This window comes from Elaeis guineensis, chromosome 10, assembly GCF_000442705.2.
Source record: "Elaeis guineensis isolate ETL-2024a chromosome 10, EG11, whole genome shotgun sequence".
Lineage (NCBI taxonomy): Eukaryota > Viridiplantae > Streptophyta > Magnoliopsida > Arecales > Arecaceae > Elaeis > Elaeis guineensis.
Window position 1 is genome coordinate 57630553 of NC_026002.2, and position 25626 is coordinate 57656178.

The following is a 25626-nucleotide window of genomic DNA, read 5'->3' on the forward strand; positions in this document are numbered from 1 at the left end:
TATTAGTTATTCTCTAACAACCACCTACACTCTCACTCCAGTGTCTCTATACTGTAGACTCAAGATCCATCTGTTCGAAGGAAGTGATCCATGCACTAGTCTTTCTAGATCAATCACCATCCCCATAATGATCCTATGATCAGGAGCAATTTAAGAATCAACCATCAATGATATATGCCTCAAATTCTCAACTCTTTGAGAATATATATCATCATCTTGTTAATCTCTTGGATGATTCATGGACACATAGACATGAATGGTAATATAACTGCCCAATAAGTATAAAATCATATCTTAGAGATATGAAATGTGTCAGTCAAGATTCACTTCTAGGGCATACATCCAACATAAATTTTCTGATAATTGAGAGGTGGTGTGTATTGTGTAGGAGATTGTTGACCTAAGATTAGGAACTGATCTAATTTCTAGTTAAGAAGATCAACTTTATCTAATTGTTAAGCTATTAGGTTCAAGTTAGCCTTAGAACTAGAGTCTGTTTATTTGATCTCAAAAATTTTTATCCACTTTTGGTGAGGGATCGATCTTTCATAGAAAGATAATGAAGCATGGTTGATCGAGTTTTTGCTCAAGATTTCAAACAAAATATAGGCTTCATCCTCACTCTTACCCATGAATGCACCTTCACAAGATGCATCTATCATTTATCTATACGGATCACCTAAACCCTCATAGAAAGCTTGAACAATTTGGCACTTAAATAGATAATGGTGTGGGCATTTTCTAAGAAGTTCCTTAAGTCTCTCCTATGACTCATGAATTTGTTCCTCTGAAAGCTGAGCAAATCCAGTGATGGCTCATCTCATGATGTTGGTTCGATCTATGGGATAGAATTTCTTAAGAAATTCATATTGCATTTCAGCCCAAGTTCAGATTAGTCTTCCTATTGTGCTAAGCCAGTACTTGGCTTTGTTCTTAAGTGAGAAGGAGAATAGGGTCAGTCTATGTGCATTATCAGTAAAATTTTAAATCTTTACTGTAGAATAGATTTCTAAAAACTCATCTAGATGCTTATAAGAATCTTCATTGACGTTCCCATAGAAAGATGGGAGCATTTGGATTGTGGTCGACTTGATCTCATAATGGCTTACAGGGATATCAGATAAGTGGATACAAGTCGATGGATTATAGGTAGAAGGAATAAAATATTTCTTCATCTGTCTAGGTGGTTCTCTAAGTTTCCAGCCATTTGATTTTCAAATTTAATATAAATCAGCCATTCAATTTTAAGATTAGGTTTAACTAGGTCAGGGTAAAAAGATCTCCTACTATGCATGTACTAGTGCAAATCCTAAAGTGCATGGTTTAGATTATTATTATTATTATTTTAAGAAGAGGGAGAAAGGAAAGAGATAGGGAAGAAAGAGAGAGGTTCTAAAGGTGAGAACCTTAAGAAAGTCCAAGACCTAAAGATGATAGATGAGAAGAATTAATTGTGGTTAAGTGTTAATTGCAATCAAGTTAGCAAATAATTAAACTTAGATACTTATAGATTTCTTAGACCTAATAGTTTGATGTAGAGTGGCTCGATCTAGATGCAAGTTGGGTCTGTTTTCACTTCTTTCAACTAGCCAGGTAAGAGGTGGGGTCATGGGGATCTCTCCGTTGCTTGCCTTAGACACCAATTGGATTGGCCAGATAAGCTAACAAAATCAATTAAATAATCATGAGTCCACTTAGGCTTAGCCTTTGTAAACTCTTACCTTAGACACCAGTTTTAGGGGTGAGTCCAAATTTACTTTGTATTTGACTTCATCACAATACTAAAACTGAACTCAATTGATCCTAGGGGTCAATGTCTACTGAATTTTAATTAGGCTTAGGTTAATGCAGGATGCTGGTTGGTTATTTTTGGGCTAAAAAAGGGTGATAAAATCCTTACCTTATCTTGTTCATGGGTGTTATCCTTAAGTTGATTTGAGAAGAATATGCATAATTAATTTCAAACAAGGAGTTCTATGCAACTAAAGTAGATGCATGAAATTAATCAAACTTGAAAGCTTACTTTATCTCCAATGATCATCAAAAGTAAATCTAAGATGTTGATGAATGCTTCTAAATAATTAAGTTTCTACTCTTGTCATGTAATTTTTATTAGGTTTATGTAGGTGGATTTTAGGTTAATTTTGAAAAAAAATAGCAATTAATACTAAAAAAATAGTTAGGGTTAGGGTTAGGATTGATCTCACCAAATTGAAACGTGTCACTCTTCTTTTCTTCTCTTTTTTTTTCTACAAAAGGATAAAAAAATTTAAAAAGTTAGTAAATTATATTCATAAGAAAATCAAAGAAATCAAACATTAAAATTGATGCCTTTCTCAACAACGACGTCAAAAATTTGATAGGACAGCGATGTTGTCGTTAGGACACCATGATTATCAAATTAATTTTAATTTTTAAAAATATTATAAATATGTAAAAAATAGTGAGTCGGATTGAATCCATAGAGAAGACAGTACTTTGATTCAAAATCTTTGATTTAAAAAAAAATAAAATTTTAAGAAAAATAATTTAAGTCAGAAAATAGAAATTAAAAGTATAAAAATAAATCAAGTACTAAGATTTACTATTTAGATCCTAGCGTCTACTTACAATAAAAATAAATAAAAAAATTTAAAGAGTATAAAAATAAATTGATACTAAAATCTATTAACTAGATCCTAGTATCTACTTGCAATAAAAATAAAAGATAAAAATTTAAAGTATAAAAAAATAAATTTTATATTAATTAAAATTGAAATTTAATTATAAAAAATTTAAAAAATAATAAAATAAAATAAAATAAAATTATAACAAAGATCAGAAGTTGATTGACACAGCCTCTTCGGAAAGATGGTTGATAACCTCTTCTTCTTCCTTCGTATTCTGTGGAGTGAACTGGCTTCTCTTCTTCTTCTCCTTGGATCTTTAAACTTTTTTTATTTTTTTTTATTTTCTTTCTTATTTTTTTCACTGATACTTTTTATTTTTTCTTATATTTTTGAATTTTTTATTTATAGATAAATTTTTCACCTTTGTTTGGTAGCAAAAGGAGTCTCAAAACCCCTCAAAATCATGTTAAACCCATGTCATTTAATTCTGGCTGTTGGATCATGTTTGGACTGCCCAGATCACATCAAAAACCATAGTTTATCATCTTCTCTTGATCAAGAATGATATCAGCCATTGCTCAGTGCAATTGAATTAATTTTAGCCATTGATCAGTGCTATGTTTCTCCTATTCACAGTCGGGAACGCTTCTGACTGTTAGATCGGGCGATGGATCAAATTTTGATTGTTGGATCACGCACAAAAATCTTTCTGGTTTAGTTTTTAGCTGACAACAAACTACAGCTATTGGATCTCACTCAGAATCAATTTGGACTATCGGATCGCACATTTAAAGTAGGCCATGAAAGAACCAGATCTAGGGTTTCAGGGTTAGATCTCGAAATTTTTTCAAGATCAGGCAGCAGAAGACTAAAATAAATCAAAATTTATTTTTTAAAATCAAAAAATTTCTAGATCTAGAATCCTATTACATGATTATTACATAGCATTAAATCAAAAATTAAAATATATAGAGCATGAACTACATGTTGATCATATCAATATTTTTCTATACTACATCTAGTATGTATTAAACAATAGATTAGATCTATTACCTTGCAAGTTAGACATTCTAACCTTGCTGATTCAGGCTTGAAGATGATGTTACAAACTGCACATACATCCGGTCTCTAGGAGTCATCCACACGAGCCCACGAATCTCGACCAGAAGTCCTGCTTCAGAAAATCAGCACAGTATGCTAGTACTGCGCTGATCCTTCTTCGATGGTTGATCAGGTGCCTCCTTCTTCTTGATTTGGGCTCTTCCAAAGATGAGAAGTAGGAGGAGAAGTTTTAGATCTGAGACACTCTCAGAAAACTCAAGATGGAGGAAGGAAAGAGATGAAACTAACAACCCTAGAAAAAGACCTTCTTCTTCTTCTCTTTACTCTCTCCTAGACACCCTGTCTTGTGTCTATTATATCTCCATGACCCAAAGGTCTTTCTCTCTGATTCTTGGATACCCTAAAGGACTCTCAAATCTCTATGTTCTCCAAAACTTTTATAAAGAAACTCATTTTGTAGAGAGAGATATGATAGAGTCCTTGTCTAAGTCAAATATCTAGTCAAGGCTTATCCAAACATGGAAAGATAAGGGGCACCCAACTCTTGGGTGCCTCCTCCTTATTTTCATGCAAGGACTACCAGAAAAGAGTGCACAATGTGTGCCCTAAAATCCACAAAAATCCTAGAAAATATCTGGATAAATTTGGTGCAAAAAAGAAAGAGTTTTGGATTTCTAAAACTCTATCTCATAGAATTTGAAATCCAAACTTATTCCTACTGTGATTTGATCCACAACCACTTTTTATGTATGAAAGAAGAGAGGAAACCTTTTGGATGTGGGAATGACTTGGGAGAGGGATTTTGTCGCATAAAATAAGAGGGGATTGGCATGGAATAAGAGAGAGGGTATGGGGGGGCTTATGTGGCGCAAGGTGGAATCCTAGTCTTACTAGGATTCTATCTTATGACTTGTTTTAATTTGATTTCTCTAATCAAATCAAATCAAAATTAGATCAACTCAATTAAAATAGATCTTAACCCAATTAAAAATCTAATTTAATCAGATTAAATTAGATTTAAATTAGATTTAATTTTTTAATCAAATTAGAAATTAGGTTGACCTAAGTCCTAATTGAACTAGGACTAGTTTTCTTCTTGCACTTGGCTTATCCAATAAACCAATTGGATTTGATCCAATCAAGCCTAAACTAAATCTAATTAAATCATATTCAATTAGACTTAATCTCAGTCCATTGGCTTAATCAAATTAAGCCAATTAGCAATCAAATTGCTAATCGATCCTCCTGCAACACTTGCACTAGGTTAAATGTCAATCGTATTAATCATTTAACCCTAGAACGATTCTTAATCGTTGATCAACCATCCGATCAGATCATGAACTCTAATGCATATGATCTCATAGGTCCGAACCTATGTCGGTAACATAGGAATAAATTTTTATACCAATCGAAGTGACCATCTAGCAATGGTACCCGACGATCGGATAGGTCGAATGTGTAGAACAACATCTTTAGAACCCATGCGGATATAGTTTCCATATAATTCATCCCCTTGACTAAAATGATCATAGGACACCTCAGAGTTCAACTGTCAACTCTGATCAGGTTGTCCATATTGTATTTCAAAATATCAAATCCATCTGATGGATTACCCTGGCCAAGGTTTTGCTAAATTGAAATGTAGCGACTCATTCTTCTTCAGCTCTTGGAGTGGTCAATCCCATCTCAATCACACTCTGACTTGTACATATCATGGAGTACATGATAGATCCCATGATCGAAGCATATGGGACTCTACTCATACGCTCTCTCTCTTTAGGAGTTGTCAGACAATCCTTCTTAGAGAGAGAAATTTCATGACCTATCGGTAGATAGCCCTTCTTGAAATTCTCCATGCTGAACCTCTTCAGCACAGTGTCTATGTACGTGGATTGGGATAACCTAAGCATCTTTTTAGATCTATCCCTATACATCTTCATCCCTAGGATGTAGGATGCTTCACCTAAGTCCTTTATAGAGAACTGCGATGACAACCAAACTTTTTTTCCTATAGTGCGGGGATGTCATTCTCGATTAAGAGAATATCATCCACGTACAAGATAAAAAATACCACAACTGGACCATTTGTCCATTTATAGATGCCAGACTCTTCTCCATTCTTAATGAAGCCATATATTTTGATCACCTTATCAAAATGCATGTTCCAACTCTGAGAAACTTGCTTCAATCCATAAATGGATCTCTGAAGCTTGCATATCTTGGACTCATCTGTGGATGTAAACCCCTTAGGTTGTATCATATACACCTCTTCGGTCAGCTCTCCATTCAGGAAAGCTATCTTTACATCCATTTGTCAGATCTCATAATCCAGATGGGCAGCTATTGCAAGCATTATCCGAATGGATTTGAGCATTGCCACAAGGGAAAACATCTCATCATAGTCAATACCATAATGTTGACGATACCCCTTGACAACCAGACGGGCTTTATAGGTCTCCACCTTTTTGTCTGCACCCATTTTCCTTTTGAACACCCATTAGGTTTAACCCCTTCAGGTGGGTCAACCAATGTCCATATATCGTTGACCTTCATGAAATCCATTTTGGATTTCATGGCTTCAAGCCATTTCTTGAAATCAGGTCTCTGCATTGCATCCATATAGGTGATCGGATCCTCATCGTTCTCATCGAGTTCGATGGGATCTCCATCCCAAATCAAAAAAAACCATAGTATCTGTCGGACTGATGCGGTACTCTATCGAATCACCTTAATAGTGCAGGTATATTGAGCTCAGAATCTGATCTAATCAAATCCGACTCAGGTTCAACTATTGGTGTCGGTCCTTCTGCCTGTTGAACTTCATCAAGTTCAACCTTAGAGGAAACGGTTCCTTCACCAAGGAACTCCTTTTCTAAAAAGATTATCTTAAGGCTGACGAACACCTTTTGTTCATCAACATGGTAGAAAAAATATTCTTTGGTCTCTTTGGGGTACCCGATGAATGTGCATTTGTCAGACCTAGGTCCAAGTTTGTCTGTGACTAATTGTTTGATATAGGCCGGGCACCCCCAGACCTTAAGATATGAAAGTGCTAGCTTACGCCCTGTCCATATCTCATAAGAAGTCTTAATTACAGACTTACTTGGAATCTTATTTAACAGATAACAGGTCGATTCGAGTGCATATCCCCAGAATGATATCAGTAAGCTGGCAAAACCCATCATGGATCAGACCATATCTAACAGAGTCCGATTTCTCCTTTTAGACACATCATTATGCTGTGGTGTTCCTGGAGGAGTTCATTGGGAGAGAATTTCATTCTCTCCTAGATATGTGAGAAACTCACTAGAAAGATATTCTCCTCCTCGGTCAGATCGAAGAGTTTTAATACTCTTTCCAGTTTATTTTTCTACATCACTTCGAAATCGTTTGAACATTTCAAATGAATCTGACTTATGTTTCATCAGATAGACATATCCATATTTGGATAGATCATCCGTGAAAGTTATGAAGTAAAAATATCCACCTCTAGCACTTGTGCTCATGGGCCCACATACATCAGTATGTACTAGACCCAAAAGCTCAGTAGCTCTCTCACTTTTTTCAGTAAAAGGTGACTTGGTCATTTTATCAAGAAGACAGGACTCACAGGTTGGAAGTGATTCACAATCACTGACTTCGAGGATTCTCTCTTGAGTCCACCTGTTTATTCTGTTCTTGTTTATATGACCTAGCCTACAGTGCCATAAGTAGATATCTGACACACTATCTAATCTAGGATGCTTGCCAGTTGAATAGACTACATTAACAAGTTATGATAATATATACACACCAATGTTCAAATATCCACAAAAAATAGTAACACCATTCATAATGATATTACAAACTTATTTCTTTATTGAAATTTCATAATCATTTTTGGCCAGAAGGCCTACAGAAATGATATTTAAAAAGAAATTAAGACAGAAATGACAATCATTAAGAACAATGATATAAAATTCAAATATAAGTTTCAAGATTTCTAATGCTAGAACTGAAACCGATCTTCCATCTCCAACGTTCAGGAACCTCTCACCTTGCTCGAATCTCTTACCGACCTGCAACCCCTGCAACGAATTGCAAATATGGTAAGGGCTATCGGTATCCAATACCCAGTCAGTTATATCACAAATAGAAAAATTACAAGGAGTTATCATATAAATATCTTGCCCAGCAACAACTTGCTGCTTTCTCTATCTGTTCGGGTCCAGGGAGGTAATGTATTGGGGACAGTTTCTCTTTCAGTGCCCCTGCTTCTTGCAAAAGAAGCATTTAGCTTGACTCTTATCAAGTTTGATCTTTTTAGTCTGGCCCTACACTGATGTCCCAGTCTGAACTTGCACCTTTTTCACTTTCTTCTTCTTGTTCTTCTTTCCCTTTTTAAAGGGTCGAGAACCAGAAGTCGAACCTCCCACTAAGTTCACCGACTCCTTGTGGAGTTGGTGATCCTTCTTAAAGTTTTGAAGCAACCCCAGTAACCCGTGGTAGTTCACTTCAGGCTTTGTCTTTCTATAATGAGTGAAGAATAGGAGATAAGACTTGGGCAGTGAGTTTAGTATTGCATCTTTCCCAAGCTACTTATGCAAGGGAAAGCTGAGCTTGCTCAATTGTTCCATCAGCTCGATCATGTACAATACATGATCAGTGACAGAGGCACCATCCCATATTTTGGCATTAAAGATGGCACAACTAGTCTTGTGCCTCTCCATGTCATCGGGTGTGCTAAAGGCATCCTCCAACACTTGAAGCATGCCCTTTGGCTGAGCTGTCTTAAATCTGTGACTGAACTCATCGCTCCTGGTAGCCAGCATGATACAGCGTATCGTGGTTCGATCACTGAGCCATTCTGGTAAGTGTCTCTGACTGTTCCACGTGCATTGGTAGCTAGCTCCTCAGGTGCAGGATCCATTATCACATATAGGATCCGTTCATGCTTCAGGACTATCTTCAACTTTCGATACCAGCTACCGAAGTTGGATCCCACCAACTTATCATTATCCAACAATGATCGGAGCGATAGAAAAGTAGCCATATCTGCTCAAAGAAAAATCATAACCTAATTAGTAATTGATTCATTAAACCTAAAGATTTGAACTTTAATCAAAAGATTTCTCCCACTATTTTATTCGAATTGGTAGCCTCTACCTCTAATTCGAAGAATTATCCTAATTTCTTAGTGGATACTGGAATCCACTTAGACTGCACACAAGCCCAACTTTGGTTGGCCAACCCATGTACATCTAAGGGTAGGTTCATAACCAATTGTTTCTCTAAATAATTTTTAGTAATTTTAATTTTGCCCCAGAAACCTAATCAGTAGGCTTTGGCCTCCACTGTAAGGATCCGGTTAGATCCAACCATTAACATGACCATACTTGGTGCATTTAACCAACGAATGATTAAGCCCAACTTTGGTTGGCTCATCTAACCACCATTAGAGAGACACTTCCAAGTCATCATATGATGAGTGATAATTTCATTAGTCAACAAGCACCAGGCCTTTGGGTCTGCAATGATTATTGAGTTAATGGACTCATTATCAAACACCTTAATGGGAGGCTATGACTCAGTTATCTCCATAACTTTATCATTTTAAGGACCTAATAATTTTAGAGGATTTAAATGATTTAGAGGATGAGGTCAGATGAACTAGCTTATCATGATCCTTCCACTGGCTTCACCAAGTCAGCTTAAGGGAGACCATTAAAAGGGCTGGTCTAAGAGCACCTAAATCAGTCACACTGATTTACCTAACTGACATGGGTCAGCTTGAATAGTCAAGTGATTCGATCAAAATATAATTTCACCAAGAGGTCAGGTAAGTTCGATCAGTGGGAGGATCGGCCAAAGCTTGCCTTAGACACCATAAAAAATGATAGGTAAGCGGGCTCCCAATTAAAAACCATCGGTCTGATTTACCTTAGACACCAACTAGTTTAATTAGTTTCGATTAGATCAACCTAACAGTTCATACTAGACTGCTTAGCCAAGAATCAAGTCCATTTGGTTCTCGTTAAAGATATGGACTTGACCAACTACAACTATTGTAATTGATCTAGAGAATCCTTGACCTAATCTAAGACAACAATTGATTAGATTTAGTCAATTCTCTAATTAAATCTATCTTTAATCTAACCATAGGTCTAACACAATTAATGAACCTAATTTCGACTATCCCATGAACCTAATGTGTCATGGTTTGTATCTTAAGTTCTTCAATTCACAATCCTAGAACCTAATCAAACAACTTCTTAATTCTTAATTAAGTTTTGGGCTGAGGGTTGGGTTCGATTTTTCAAAAATAATTTTCATGTTTGTAAAATAATTTTACAATATGGTTCTACCAATCGTATTGCATGTTTGATTCATAATCAAGATGCAAATGAAATAAACATGAAACTACTTTAGATCTAATCTAAATAGGTTCATGTAATTGAAATAATTTCAACTTTAAATAATTTTTTTGCACAAAAATTATTAACAAAAAGATTTTATTTTAGATTTAAAATTTTTTTAAATCTAATAAATCATAAATTTAATCTAGATCATATCTAACAAATTTATGATTAAAGATAGATCTACACGAACTAGGACAACCTTTGCAGTGTAAGGGATAAACCTTACAGCAAGATAACCTTGCAGTTCGTGATTGATCTAAAATTTTAATTTTAGATTTAATAATCAGATTATAAATTAGATCTAATCTAAGAGATAATCTAAGCATGTATGAATAATCATGTAATAAACAACCTGGCTCTGATACCAATTGAAGGAACCAAATCTAGAGTTTCAGGGTTAGATCTTGAAATTTTTTCAAGATCAGACAGCGAAAGACTAAAATAAATTAAAATTTATTTTTTAAAATTAGAGAATCTCTAGATCTAAGATCCTATTACATGATTATTACATAATATTAAATCAAAAATTAAAATATATAGAGCATGAACTACATGTTGATCATATCAACATGTTTCTATACTACGTCTAATGTATGTATTAAATACTAGATCAGATCTATTATCTTGCAAGTTAGATGTTCTAACCTTACTGATCTGGGCTTGAGGATGATGTTGCAAACCGCACACATGTTCGATCTCTAGGAGTCATCCACACGAGCCCATGAATCTCGACCAAAAGTTCTGCTTCAGGAAATCAGCACAGTATGCTAGTACTGCGCTGATCCTTTTTCGATGGTTGATCAGATGCCTCCTTCTTCTTGATTTGGGCTCTTCCAAAGATGAGAAGTAGAAGGAGGAGTTTTAAATCTGAGACACTCTTAGAAAACTCAAGATGAAGGAAGGAAAGAGATGAAACTAACAACCTTAGAAGAAGACCCTCTTTTTCTTCTCTTTACTCTCTCCTAGACATCCTGTCTTGTGTCTATTATATCTCTACGACCCAAAGGTCTTTCTCTTTGATTTTTGGATGCCCCAAAGGTCTCTCAAATCTCTATGGTTTTAAAAATTTCATAAAAAAACTTATTTTATAGAGAGAGATATGATGGAGTCCTTGTCTAGGTCAAATACCTAGTCAAGGTTTATCCAAACATGGCAAGATAAGGGGTGCCCAACTCTTGGATGCCTCCTCCTTATTTTTATGCATGGACCACCAGAAAAGGGTGCACAATGTGTGCCCTAAAAGCCACAAAAATTTCAAAATAAATTTGGATAAATTCGATGCAAAAAGGAAAGAGTTTGGATTTCTAAAACTCTATCTCATAGAATTTGAAATCCAAACTTATTCCTACTTTGATTTGATCCACAACCACTTTCCATATATGAAAGAAGAGAGGAAACCTTTTGGACATGGGAAAGACCTGGGAGAGGGATTTTGTTGCACAAAATAAGAGGGGATTGGTGTGGAATAAGAGAGAGGGCATGGGGGGGCCTTATGTGGTGCAAGATGGAATCCTAGTCTTACTAGGATTCTATCTTATGACTTATTTTAATTTGGTTTCTCAAACCAAATCAAACCAAAATTAGATCAACTTAATTAAAATAGGTTTTAACCCAATTAAGAAATTAATTTAATCAGATTAAATTAGATTTAAACCTGATTTAATTTTCTAATCAAATTAAAAATTAGGTTGACCCAAGTCCTAATTAAACTAGGACTAGTTTTTTTCTTGCACTTGGCTTATCCAATAAACTAATTGAACTTGATCCAATCAAGCCCAAACCAAATCTAATTAAATCAATATTCAATTATACTTAATCTTAGCCTATTGACTTAATCAAATTAAGCCAATTAGCTATCGAATTGCTAATCGATCCTCCTGCAACACTTGCACTAGGTTAAATATCAATCGTATTGATCATTTTACCCTAGAATGATTCTTAATCGTTGATCAACCATCTGATCGGATCATGAACTCTAATGTATGTAATTTCATAGGTTCGAATCTAAATTGATAGCATAGGAATAAATTTTTGTACCAATTGAAGTGACCATCTAGCAATGGTACCCGACGATCGGATAGGTCGAATGTGTAGAACAACATCCTTAGAACTCATGTGGATATAGTTTTCATATAATTCATCCCTTTGACCAAAATGATCATTGGACACCTCAGAGTTCAACTGTCAACTCTAATCAGGTTGTCCATATTGTATTTCAAAATATCAAATCTATCTGATGGATTACCCTAGGCAAGATTTTGCTAAATTGAAATACAGTGACTCATTCTTCTCCAACTCTTGGACTGGTCAATCCCATCTCGATCATACTCTGACTTTGCAAGTACTTTACTATGCCCAAAAGCCTTCTATCACTGAATTAGAAATTCAGTTAGTCCAGTACCAAAGCACAGTGAGTTACTTGCAAGTCACTGAGGTGATCACATGTCTAAGGGATACTTATACCTATATCCCATCAGAGACATTCTCGACAGCAGAATGCTCTGGAGTTGGTCATGTTTAATGATGATGTATCTTTACATCTCATCTGTATGCCATACCAGTATCTCCACACTCCTTGGTTAAGAGGACAATCAACCCATATGGCCTACAGCGACCTATGCTCGATAGAAGCTATCGTTCTTATTAACAGCCTATCATTTGGTCGTGAACAGTTTTAAGGACTAATTGATAAATCCTCTCTTTATCGAATCTAAATAGTCCTAAGGACTTCATCATAACAACAGAGTTCATTAAAAGATGAATGCTTATGATGAAAATACCAAATATATTTATTTATTAACAAATCAATTACCATACAAGATTGCTTAACCATCAACAGACTCAAGATTGATTTTTGGGATATATTTTCTAATAGGCCACCACCACTGGATATGGGATAATGCATTTTGGACAGTCCAATCGCATGTTTGGAATAATCTCCATTATCCGATCATGCAAAATGAGCCACCATCTGTAGACTGCATCGTGCACCATGAACTGTTGCTGTAGAGCGCACCATTGATTTTGTGAACTATGCGGCTGGTCCACCATGCACCGAAGGCTAATTTAAATGATTTTTTGAGATATTTTGCTTGATTTTTGCTCTGATTTTATGCCTAAAAAATAAAAATAAATATGAATTAAATTGCTCATTAATTTTTTATTATTTTAGTACTTAAATTACTTAATTAACTTGACATCTATTTTTCATAAATATACTCTAATTTTATATTTTTTTAAATTATTTATTTTTATAAAAAAATATAATTTATTTATGAAATTAGATTTTTTAGAAGATGTTAGCACCATAAATTATCAAAAAAAATTAAAATAAATATAAAAATATATGACTTATTAGTCATTAAAGGATGATGATGTTTATCGAGTAAAGATTGCCGTGTGCTACATGGGTTGATTGTCCTCTTAACCAAGAAGTGTGAAGATACTAGATGGCATACAGATAAGATGTAGGAGTATATCATCACTGATCAAGCGACTCACCTGCTGAGCACTCTGCTGTCAAGAGTAGCTCACAAAGTTTATAGGCATAAATATTCTTCAGACCTGATATCACCATAGTGACTTGCAAGCAACTCACTGTGCTTTGGTACCGAACTATCTATATTTCTAATGTAGTGATGAAAGGCTACTAGATACAGTTAAGTACTTGCAAAGTCTGTGTGTAGATCAAGATGAAATTGACCTCTCCAGATTATAAGAGCTGATGTATCACTATATTTTAATTTAACAAAATATTGGTTAGGATAATCCATATGATGGATTTGAGAGGTTGGAATATAATATGGATGATCCTTCAGGGTTGACAGTTTAACCCTAGACTATCTTAGATCATTCAGGATCAAAGAGATGAATTATGCAGTAACTGTTGGTGAATGTGGATGATTTCATGCATGTATTTCAAAATTTTTAAATAAATTACAGTGGAAGGTCATTAGATTAATCAAATTAATCTAACACATATATAATCTAATTATCAAATCAACCTACTCTAGGATCTATAACATGATATGTTGCTTATAAAATCCGAAATAATCATATGATAAAATCTGCATGCATGGATGTAAGCAGTAGATCAAATCTATATCTATTTGAGTTCAAAACTCGATACCTGAGCATGGATCGATAATCATCACTACTGAGAATAAGATAGAGAGGGTCCTCGTTGGTTGCTCACAGCTGCATATGCATCCGACCTCTACGAGAAGTCTACTCAAAGCTCTGATCTGATCAGTCTTTTCGGGAGTGCTAGCTCACATGAAGATCTTCTTCTTGACTGATCTAGATTCCTTCTTCAAATCTCTGAAACTTTTTTAAAGACTGAAGATGGACTTCTGGGGGAGATGAAAAGGTGGAAGAAAGATGGAGAAGAAACTATTTTTTCTCTTCCCAAACCCTGAGGTAGAAACTCTAGAAGATTAGGTTTTACGCACACCCCAAAAGAGAGGACTCTCCTCCTCTTTTTCATGCCAAGAATCATGCTCTAAAGTCCCTTAACATGGAGTACTCCTTCTCTGATCTCTTACACACACAAAAGTGAGAAATAGACCCCTTTTTATTGGTGTGTAATAGGGTTGGGTGAAGAGTCCTAAGGATCTTGGACTCTTCAAGATATATCGCATCTTCTCCTAATTCCATACCAAAACATGTCCAAAAAAATATGGGACACTCTTTCTCATATTTTTTTTATAGTAAATCAGTTCTTCAACTAATTTTTCATAAAAAATCTTCTCAAAATGTTACACACATAAGTAGAAAAAAAATAAGTTGGTATGTGGAGTGATTTGGATAAGAATATATTCTCTTGATAAGGAATGTTTTGAAATTAAATTTCAAAATCTTTCTTTTATCAAAACTAAATTAGATTTAGATGTGATAAAAGAAGGGAGAAGACCTCTTTAGCATGAAAAAAATCTCATGCAAAAACTATTTGTGCACGGAGAAAGATGACATAAAAAATTATGGTGCAAGGGGAGGAAGAGTCCAATACAATATGGACTCTTGGTTTCGTTATTTGAATCCAAACCAAATCACATCTGATTTAGACTAAATAAAATAAATAAAATCTAATCTAATTAGGTTCATAAATTTTTAATCAAATTTAAAATTGATTGAATCAAAGTTTTGATCAAATCAGGGATAATTCTTCCTTAGTGATTAAGTCATCTCATAACCTAATCGGGTCAAACCTAATTGAATCTAATTTAATTAGATTTTATTTAATCCTCTTTGCTTAATCAAATTAAGTTAATCAGTAATCTAATTACTAATTAATCTTTCATTAATTCACTAATACTTGATGAATAAATTTATTGCAACTTTTGCATAAGATTAATCATCAATCGAATTGATGATTAAGCTCTTGAATGATTCTCAATCGTTGATCAGTCACAGATCAGTCAGAAACTTCTTTTGAGTGTGACTCCACAGGTTTGAACCTAAGTCGATAGTATAAAAATAAATTTTTGAATCAATCGATGTAACCATCTAGCAATAGTGACCCAACGTTCGGATAGGTCGAATGATGGTGAAGCAACATTCAAGAACCTATTGGTGTATGGTTATCGTATAATTTATCCCTTTGACCTTAATACTCGAGGACGATCTAAGATTTAACTGTCAATCCTAGATAAGTCATCCACATGGTATTTTAATTTTTTAAATCCATCACATGGATTATTCGGACTTAGATTTTGCTAAATTGAAATACATTGATACATTAACTCTTACTAATTCAGAGGGGTCAATCCTATCTTAACTCATGCTCTGACTTGACAAGTACTTGACTGCACTCAAAAACCTTTTGTTATTGAATTAGAAACTCAGTTAGCTCGATACTAAAGTATAATGAGTTGCTTGTAAGTCACCGTGGTGATCTCAAGTCGGAGGGACACTTATACCCATACCCTTCGTGAGCTATCTTTGATAGCAGAGTGCTCTACAGTTGGTCACATTCAGTGATGATGTACTCCTACATCTCACTGTATGTCATATCAGTATCTCCACACTATTTGGTTATGAGACTAACCAGCATATATGACATACAATGATCTACACTTAATATCGCTATCATCCTAGAAATAGTGTATCATTTGGTCGCAAACCAATTTGAGGATTTCACGATAAATCTTCCTTTATCGATCAAAGTAATCTTAAACATTTCATTACAACATAAGAGTTCATTAGAAGATGTAACCTTATGATAAAAAATATCAAATAACTTTTATTATTTATCAATTCATATATAATTATAATTAGCACAATCGTCAAATGATTGGCTTTAGGACACATTTTTCAACATCTCCCACTTGGATTAAAGTCAATCAGTATAGTATCATATATCCATCTTTAATTTATCATCTTAGAACTCTTAGATATCGAGACTTTAGTAAATGGGTTGGTCAAGTTCTCCTTTTCGTCGATCCTCTAAAAATTGACGTCACCTTAACAGATTTTTTGAATAAGATGGTAGTGATGCAAAATACTTGGTAAGCTAATGAGACTTCGGCTTCTTGGTATGAGCTATGACTCAGATGCTGTATAATATAGCAGGACCATTATCAAAGAGTGTCACTCCTAGCTTGCCAGTGAACCTGTACAATCATATAGCTTCTTTGCAAATATTGGATGCTGCAATGCATTCAGCCTCGCAATTGAATTTGGCTATAATTTTTTGCTTGAAATTTTTTCAGTAGATTACTCCATTATTTAGGATAAGGATGTATTCCAATATGTTCTTGCTATTATTATATCTAACTAAAGATTGGAGTCATACTCTATAAGTTTTAAGTCAGATTCTCTATAACTGAATCACCAGTCCTTAGTATTTCTCAAATACTTAAGGATGACCTTCTAGTGATTCTCACTCGGATCTTGCAAGTATCCACACACTACTCCTAGTGAGTATACCATATCCTATCTCGTACATGGTGTACGTGATAGAATAAATTTTACTCATAAATACTTTATGTACATTGGACTGGAATAATCCAAACAGCCTCTTAGATCTATCTCTATAGATTTTCATCCCTAAGAAGAGGAATACTTTTTCCAAGTCCTTTGTGGAGAACAATGATAATAGCAAGATCTTTATTCTCTGTAATATAAAGAATATCATTCATGATTAAAAAAAATTTATTCACATACAAAATAAGAAATACATTCACAGAACTATTAACCTATTTATATTTGTAGGATTCTTCTTCATTCTCAATAAAGCTATGCATTTTGATCACTTATCAAAATATACGTTTCAACTTCGAAATATTTCAGCATTGCCACAGGAGAAATGTCTCATTATGGTCAATACCATAATATTGATGATATCCTTAGGCAAGCAGATGAGCTTTGTAGGTCTCTACCTTCTCGTCTGTACTCTCTGATCCTATTGAAGATCCACTTACACTCTATCAGTTTTATCTTTTTGAGTGGATCAATGAGTGTCCATACACTATTGACCTTTATGGACTCCATTTCAGACTCTATGGCTCCAAGCCACTAATTGGAGTCGGACCTTTGCATGGCATCCATGTAGGTGATCAGATCTTTGTTATTCTGATCGAGTTCAATAGGATCACATCCCGTATCAAGATACTGAAGTATCTATCCGACGAACGTGATACTCTATCGGATCTCCTTAATGGTGCTTTTACAATGGGTTTAAGGTTTGATATAATCAAATTTGATTCTATGGGTTCACTAGATTGTGTCGGTTCTTCTATCTATTGAACTTCATAAGTTTCACATTAAAGGCATCAATTCCTTCACCAAGGTACTCTTTTTTTGAAAAAAATATCGAACAACTCTTGTTCTTTAGCATGGTAGAAGTTATATCCCCTAAATTCTTTAGAGTTATCCTACAAAATAATATATATAGGATCAAAATTCAAACTAATCGATCTGTAAATACTTGACATAAACTGAACACCCCCAAATCCTAAGGTAAAAAAGTATCAGCTTATGCCTAGTCCATATTTCATATGGAGTCATTACGACTGATTAATTTAGAATCCAGCTCAGAACATAACAAGAGTCTTAAGAGCATTATCCTAAAAGAAAATTGATAGACTTATAAATCCCATCATGGATCAAACTATGTCTAACAAAGTCGATTTCAATAAGAGAGAATTTTATTCTCTTTTAGATATGTCAAAAACTCATCGAAAGAGTATTCTTCTCTTTGGACTAACCAAAGAATTTAATGCTCTTCCCAGTTTATTTTTCTATGTTATTAAAAAATTATTTGAATATTTTAAATAATTTAAATTTATGATAAATATATTTATAGATCCAATACATCAGTATGTATCAGATTTAGAACATCATTGGCTTATTCTCCTTTTCTAGCAAAAGGTCATTCGATTATCTTACTAAAGAGATAGGATTGACAGATTCACAATGATTCACAATCATTGACTTCAAGGATTATCCTGTTGATCCTATTCTTATTTATATGATCGAGCTTAAATTACCAAAGATAGGCTTACATGACATTATCTACTCTAAAGAGTTTGTTTGTTGTGTACAGTACACTAACAGACTATGTAAATATTATTTTTCAGTTACCCACATGATTTTGACATCATTCATAATGATATCACATAAATTATTAGATAATAGTGACAATCACTAAAATGACATTATTAGAATTGAAAATAGACTCGACGATTCCTAAAACAAAGATTGGAATATAACTTTGATCTCTAATGTTCATGAACCTTTTGTTATTTTCAAACTTTCTATTAATCTGAAGTCATTACAATAATTTGCATGGACTTTCTAAAAGAGGAGTACCCTATAAGTCAATCGTAAGTGTGCTGTGATGAAACTTTTCTTTATAATTTTCTAACTCATGTAATGATATTTATTATTTAAAGTATTGATTCATCATTTTAGCTGCATCTTATTATGTCTAAGATAATGATGGACCTCAAAGATTAAGACAATAATTTTAGGAGACATGAATGGATCATGCTGGTAAGACCTAAAATTTTAATCTTAAATATTTCTGATCATAGGAACATTGAGTCGGAGATTAATGTTCCGGATAGACTGGGATATTCTATGTATGCTCGATGAAAAGAGTGGCAGATCTCATTAGCCACTTGTGTATTGGATATTAATATGAGAATGCGGGTGCTTATTTAGAAAATGAGTCCACTGAATTGACTCGATGAAAGAGAACATCTTATGGAAGTCTTACTTGTATGTCAAAGATGGTTCTCTAAGTGAGAGTTGTGCAAGTGATCCTTAGACATGAGACCACCATGGAATCTTATGCACATGAACCTATATTTTGGTTCATATCCAAATATGGTATTAAGATATGTATGGGGTGTTTTGGATATGATGGACTATGTATGAAGGTTGTGAGTAGGTCAACATGGAATCGATCACTCCTAGTAAGAGGAGATTGCATCCTATGTATTCTCAATCCTAGATGACTCGAAAAAAATCTTTTGGTTAAAAGTAGAAAGGAGATTAGAAAGAGTTTCTAATACTTTTTTATCAGAGTCATCATTAATTAATTGAGAATCAATATGAATATATGTTTGAGTTTAACATGATTTCATACCCATGAACATATTCAGGGTGCAGGGATGATCGAAGGATTGAATTGCACGGTAACTTATCACTGAATGATATATTTGATATTTTTATCAAATTTTATATCTTTTGAGTAATCATGATATATTACTATATATCAATCTTGACTTGTAGATTTTTGATTGAATTAAAGAGTTTAATTAGATCGCCAATTAGAAAGGATTCTAATTATTGAGCTTGGGTTAGCTCGATTGGATCTTAATCGATTAGATTGAAATCTAATCAAATTTGGTCAACTTATACATGAACCTACTGCTAGCTAGATGTGGAATCCAAAGAATCACACACATATAAAAATTGGCCAAGAATCTTTTTGATAAAGGTTGATTGAAATTTTAGATTCAATCAGAGTTTCGATAAATATGCTAGCACATGTGGAAACCCTTGCTCCTTTGGAGATCAATTTGGTCTCATCCCTTGCTAAATAGCTATCCCAATTTAGTAAACATTTGGATTAGGTTGTACCATCTAAAAGTATCCTAAATTAGGGTGCCACATCCCATGTTAATGCCAAAAATGAAGAGTCCAAGTTGTAAAGTACTCTTGGTGCAAAATAGGTTTTGCGTGCAAGTGTTGGCGTGGGTAGAAGAAAAAATTCTTTTGGCATGAGATTAAGATACATGTAGTAGCCCACATCACCCTCTATCTTCTGGTGCACATATCAAAGAATGAGATGAATTTTTTCTAATTTTTTTGGGGTAGAGAAAAAAATAGAAAAGTGAAGGTCTCTTGCACGCATGCAGAAGCATCGCATCTCTCTATAGTTTGGAGAGTCCTTATCCTAATCAAATACTTTTAAATTAGAATTATTTTTTTTGATAATGTTTTACATTTCATAATATATTTTTGATTATTTTTTTTGGAAATTTTTTCATACTTATCTGATGCCCAAACAGATGCCAAAACTTTCCTCGCATGCATGCCTGCATGGTGATCAGCACTCACATGAAGAGGTGCAAGGATCACTTCTTTTTGTGGATTTTTTGATCTCCTTATTAGATGATCTAAGAATAGGATTGAATCTCCTATCCACATGAATTTTTATGGATTTTTTTGATTTGATAAGGGATGCAAAAACATCCCTTCTCTGGTCATGCATGCAGATGAGGGTGTTGATCGATGTATCATTGATTAGAGTCCTTCTGCTTGAAGAAACTCTTATCTCTGATAATCTGATCAGATAAGCCTCTTGGATGAGGTATGTCCCTCTCTTTTGGCATCCCTCTAGTGGCTGTAAATTGGTCTGGGCACTGGGTGTTCGAGGCATTCAGATTGAGTTTTCAATTTTGTCTCCATTGCTCTCTTTTCTTTCTTACAACTTATCTTAGTTTTAGGACAAGGCTTTGAAATTTAAGACAAAGCCTTATCTGGTTCAAATAAGGGTTGTGAGGGTCTTAAAGAAGGAGAATCAAAAGTTTAGAAGAGGTTCTGAGAGGGTGGAGTTAGGTTCTTGGAAAAAATTTGATCGGTACAAGGCTAGTTGAGTTCTAAGGGCTAGAACTCTTGAAGCAAGGAGAAGAATGAGCACTGTCTTTGGTTCAATTTCTATGTAGATCATCATTGGAGGGCAGACATATGGATACCTCATAAAAATTAAGATTAGCACTATAGGTATATTTCTTATCCTAGTTTACATTTATTATACTTTGATTATTATAGTCAAGGATTTCTGGGTATTAGGATTTTCGATGCATCGGGTGTTTTGATTGAAAATTTTTAAGCACCTAATCCTTCCACTGCACCACCAGAATCCATCAGTGGTTCCAGAGCCTATCTTGATCTATATAATTAAAGGTTAAATTATTATCTTGATTGTGATCAAGCATGGGTTTTTAGTTTGGTTCAAGTTGGGTCAAGGGTTGAACCCAATTGAACATCCGAACCCTAACATGTCTTAGAGATATGTTTTAGTTAAATATATGATGTATGTATAGAATCTCTATTAGTAGCTTAGTACTTGAATTGGGATTCATCATCAAGCCATCTGGTCATAAGAGCAAGTAGGGTTCATAGACCCTCTCTTTCTATTCTATAGGGTACTCTTATGGCGTGTAAGGGTGCCACTGTGATGTCCCAATAAGAAGAATTATGAAAAGAGTATTTTGTATTCATGCATGTTATTAGAATTTCATGCATATGTGATATGCTTGAGATACTTAGTTATAATTAAGTTGTATGATTGTATTTTCATATCTTAGAGTTATGATTGGATGTTATGATTAGTTATTATGATTGTTAAGATACAACTATAATAATATATTATTGTGATTGATTGAATTAGGATGTGCTTGAGACCATTAAAGTCCTCATAAAAATCATATTAAGTCATAGTATTGTGAACCAGTAGCTGATCTATTTTTTTGAATCGATTAATCAATTAGTGTCTAAGGAGTGTTTCAAGTACGGTGGTTATTTAATTGGTTCTGTTGCTGGCCTGGTCAATTTTATTGGTGTCTAAGGAAAGCAATGGGGGGACCCCATCAATCTTAACACTTTTCTGATCAATTGAATTAGTTCAAATCTTGAATAAAGGTAGCTCAGTATTTTGAACACTACATATGCCTTCCTTCATGCCTAGTCAATACTCTATCAAAAACTATAGTAGGTTTGTTATGATATCCACAAGGCTTGCTATGAAGATTGATGTGGGTTTGTCTTGGTGCATATTAGATGCTTTACAGTATATTTTAGATATATTATTTTGTTGTGATATCCACAAGGATAGTTTTTTTTAGATATGACTGTATGAAAATGAAGGATCTGACTTAACTAAAAATACTATAGTTTGTTATGATATCCATAAGACTATGAGTATTTTTAGAGGCAAAGATTATGTCGAGAGTTGCATGAGATGCAATTAGATAGGCTTTCCTACCTTTGAACTCATTGAAATTTGTTGTGATATCCACAAGGCTTCATTGAGGGATTAGGGTCTCAATCTCATTAAGAAATTGGATTAAGATTTCTCATTTACCATAGGAGAGGGCTATAGTATCCGATAAAATAGTGGGAGACATAACTAGTTTTAAAAGATCTCATCTAGTTATGCATGTCAAATATGAGTGATCTGCTTATACTATTATTCTTTTTTTATGGAGATTTAAGTCTATATTATGGCTTTTTTATTTTCACTGCATGAAACTATGTTGATTGATTCCAGCTATATGGATGGGTTAAGAAACTTGTAAGTTAGATTCATATCAGAGAAGAACTCTGATGTTCTGGATATTTCTGGCCTTAGAATGGTAAGTAATAATGAGAAGATAATAGATATCTATAAGCATATTATCTATTCATTTTATGATAAATTTGGACATTGGAAGTATAATTGCGAGAATAATTTTGTAAATTTTAAAGCAGGGTGCAAGTACAGCACCAAAAGAAATGTATATGATACAGACTTTTTTTTAATTGAGTGGCTCAGACTTTGATATTTAGATATTAGATACCAAATGTGGATTGCATATTTGTAATTTGATATAGCGATTACAGAATATCAAAGGTCTGAAAAGAGGTGACCTCGAGCTTTACGGCGCAAGTGAAGAGTCTATTAATGTAGAAGCTATGGGAACCTATATGCTTGATTTACTTTCGAATAAATCTTAGAATTAAAAGACTATTATTACATACCAAAGGTTATTAAAAATATTATTTCTATACCTTTGTCACTAAAATAAGGTTATGAAATAAGGCTAATGAGAAATAGATGCCCCATTCTCTTTTCTAATGAATTTTATGACAGTTGTTATATTGATAATAATCTTTTAATACTTATACTCAATAAAAATATTTTTCATATTGAAAGAAATATGAAAAGAAAGAGAGAAGATGTGAATATCACATATCTCTGACATTGTTGTCTTGATCATATTAATGAGTCAAGGATTAACAAGTTATACAAAGAAAAATTTTTTGACCCATATGATTATAAATTATTGAGAACTTATGAATCTTGTCTCATAGATAAGATGACCAAGACTCTATTCTCTGGATATGGAGAGAGGGCAAATAAGTTGTTAGTCTTAGTACATATAGATGTATGTGGATCGATGATAATTCAGGTTAGAGAAGGATACTCCTATTTTATCACCTTTACAGATGAATTATCAAGGTTCAGATATATGTATCTTATGAAACATAATTTTGAAGCTTTGATAAGTTCAAAGAGTATCAAAGTATGATCGAGAAATAAACTGAAAAAAATATCAAGGTTCTTCGATCTGATTAAGGAGAAGAATACTTATTCAATAAATTTTTTGATCATCTTAAATGTAAAGGTATTCTCTCTGAATGGATCCCTTCTTATACACCCCAGTTAAATGGTGTAGCAGAGAGGAATTGCACTTTGATGGATATGGTGTGGTCCATGATGTGCTTCATTGATCTTCCAATATCTTTCTAAGGATATGCCCTATAGACTGCCACATATATTTTAAACAGGATGCCTTCAAAGTCTGTTGCAAGCACACCATATGAGATATAGAAGAGAAGGAAGCCTAATCTTAAATATCTTAAGATTTGGGGCTATCTTGCTTATGTCAAAAATATTTTTAGATAAAGCTTAGTGCTAGATTAGATAGGTATAGATTTGTAAGGTATCCTAAGAAAACTAATGGATACTACCTCTACCACTCTACTGAACAAAAGGTATTTGTTAGTAGGCCCATCATTTTCTTGAAAAATGAATTCATTCAAGAAGGAGGTAGTGGGAGGGATATTGAACTTATGAAAGTTTATGATTTACAAATCGATCTAGAAATACCTGTGGTTGGACCATAAGAAGATCCTCAATCAGAAGTACCCAAGGATAAGGTACATTCAAAATACACATCTCCTCTTCGAAGGTCAGATGAGTGCGTCAAGCATCTCTGAGATATGATTTTATCATTAAGAATGACAACTCGATCAACATCATTTAAGATGATGATCCATTGACATATTTGGAAGCTGTCATGAGTAGAGACTCAGACAGATGGCTGGAAGTCATGAAATCTGAGATGGACTCAATGTATACCATCCAAGTGTGGACCTTAATTGATGCACCTAAGGGTGTGACCCCAATTAAGTGCAAGTGGGTCTTCAAGAAAAAGATCGAAGTAGATAGCCAAGTAGAAACCTACAAAGTTAGGTTGGTAGCAAAGGATTTCAGACAAAGGTAAGGAATTGATTATGATGAAAACCTTCTCATTAGTGGCTATGCTCAAGTCCATCAAAATTTTGCTTGCTATAGCGACATACTACGATTATGAGATCTAGCCGATGGATGTCAAGATCATTTTTCTCAATGATAATCTAGAGAAAGAGGTCTATATGACTCAATCAGAGGGATTTATCTCAAGTGAAAGGGCAAATCAAATATGCAAGCTATAAAGATCCATCTATAGATTGAAGTAGGCTTCGAGGAGCTAAAACATCCAATTTGATATGATAGTCAAAGAGTTTGGCTTTATAAAAAATAAGGATGAACCATGTGTGTATAAAAAGACAAGTGAGAGTGCTATTATCTTCTTAATTCTGTATATCGATGATATATTGCTCGTTGGAAATGATATCCCAATGATGCAATCGATCAAGATTTGGCTAGTAAATAAGTTTTTCATGAAAGACTTAGGTGAAGTATCCTATATACTAAGTATAAAGTTCTATAAAGATAGATCTAAAAGGATATTAGACTTATCCCAGTCATAATACATAGATCTCATATTAAAGAGATTTAATATGGAGGCAAGTAAGAGAGATTATCTGCCTGCAAGTCATGGTATACATCTCTCTAAGAAAATGTATCCTAAGACACCAAAAGAGAAAAAGAGCGTGAATGAAATCTCTTATGCTTCAGTTGTGGGATCAATTATGTATGCCATGCTATGTACCAGGCCTGATATAGCTTATGCTTTGGGCGTTGCTAGTAGATTTCAGGCTAATCCAGGAAAGGA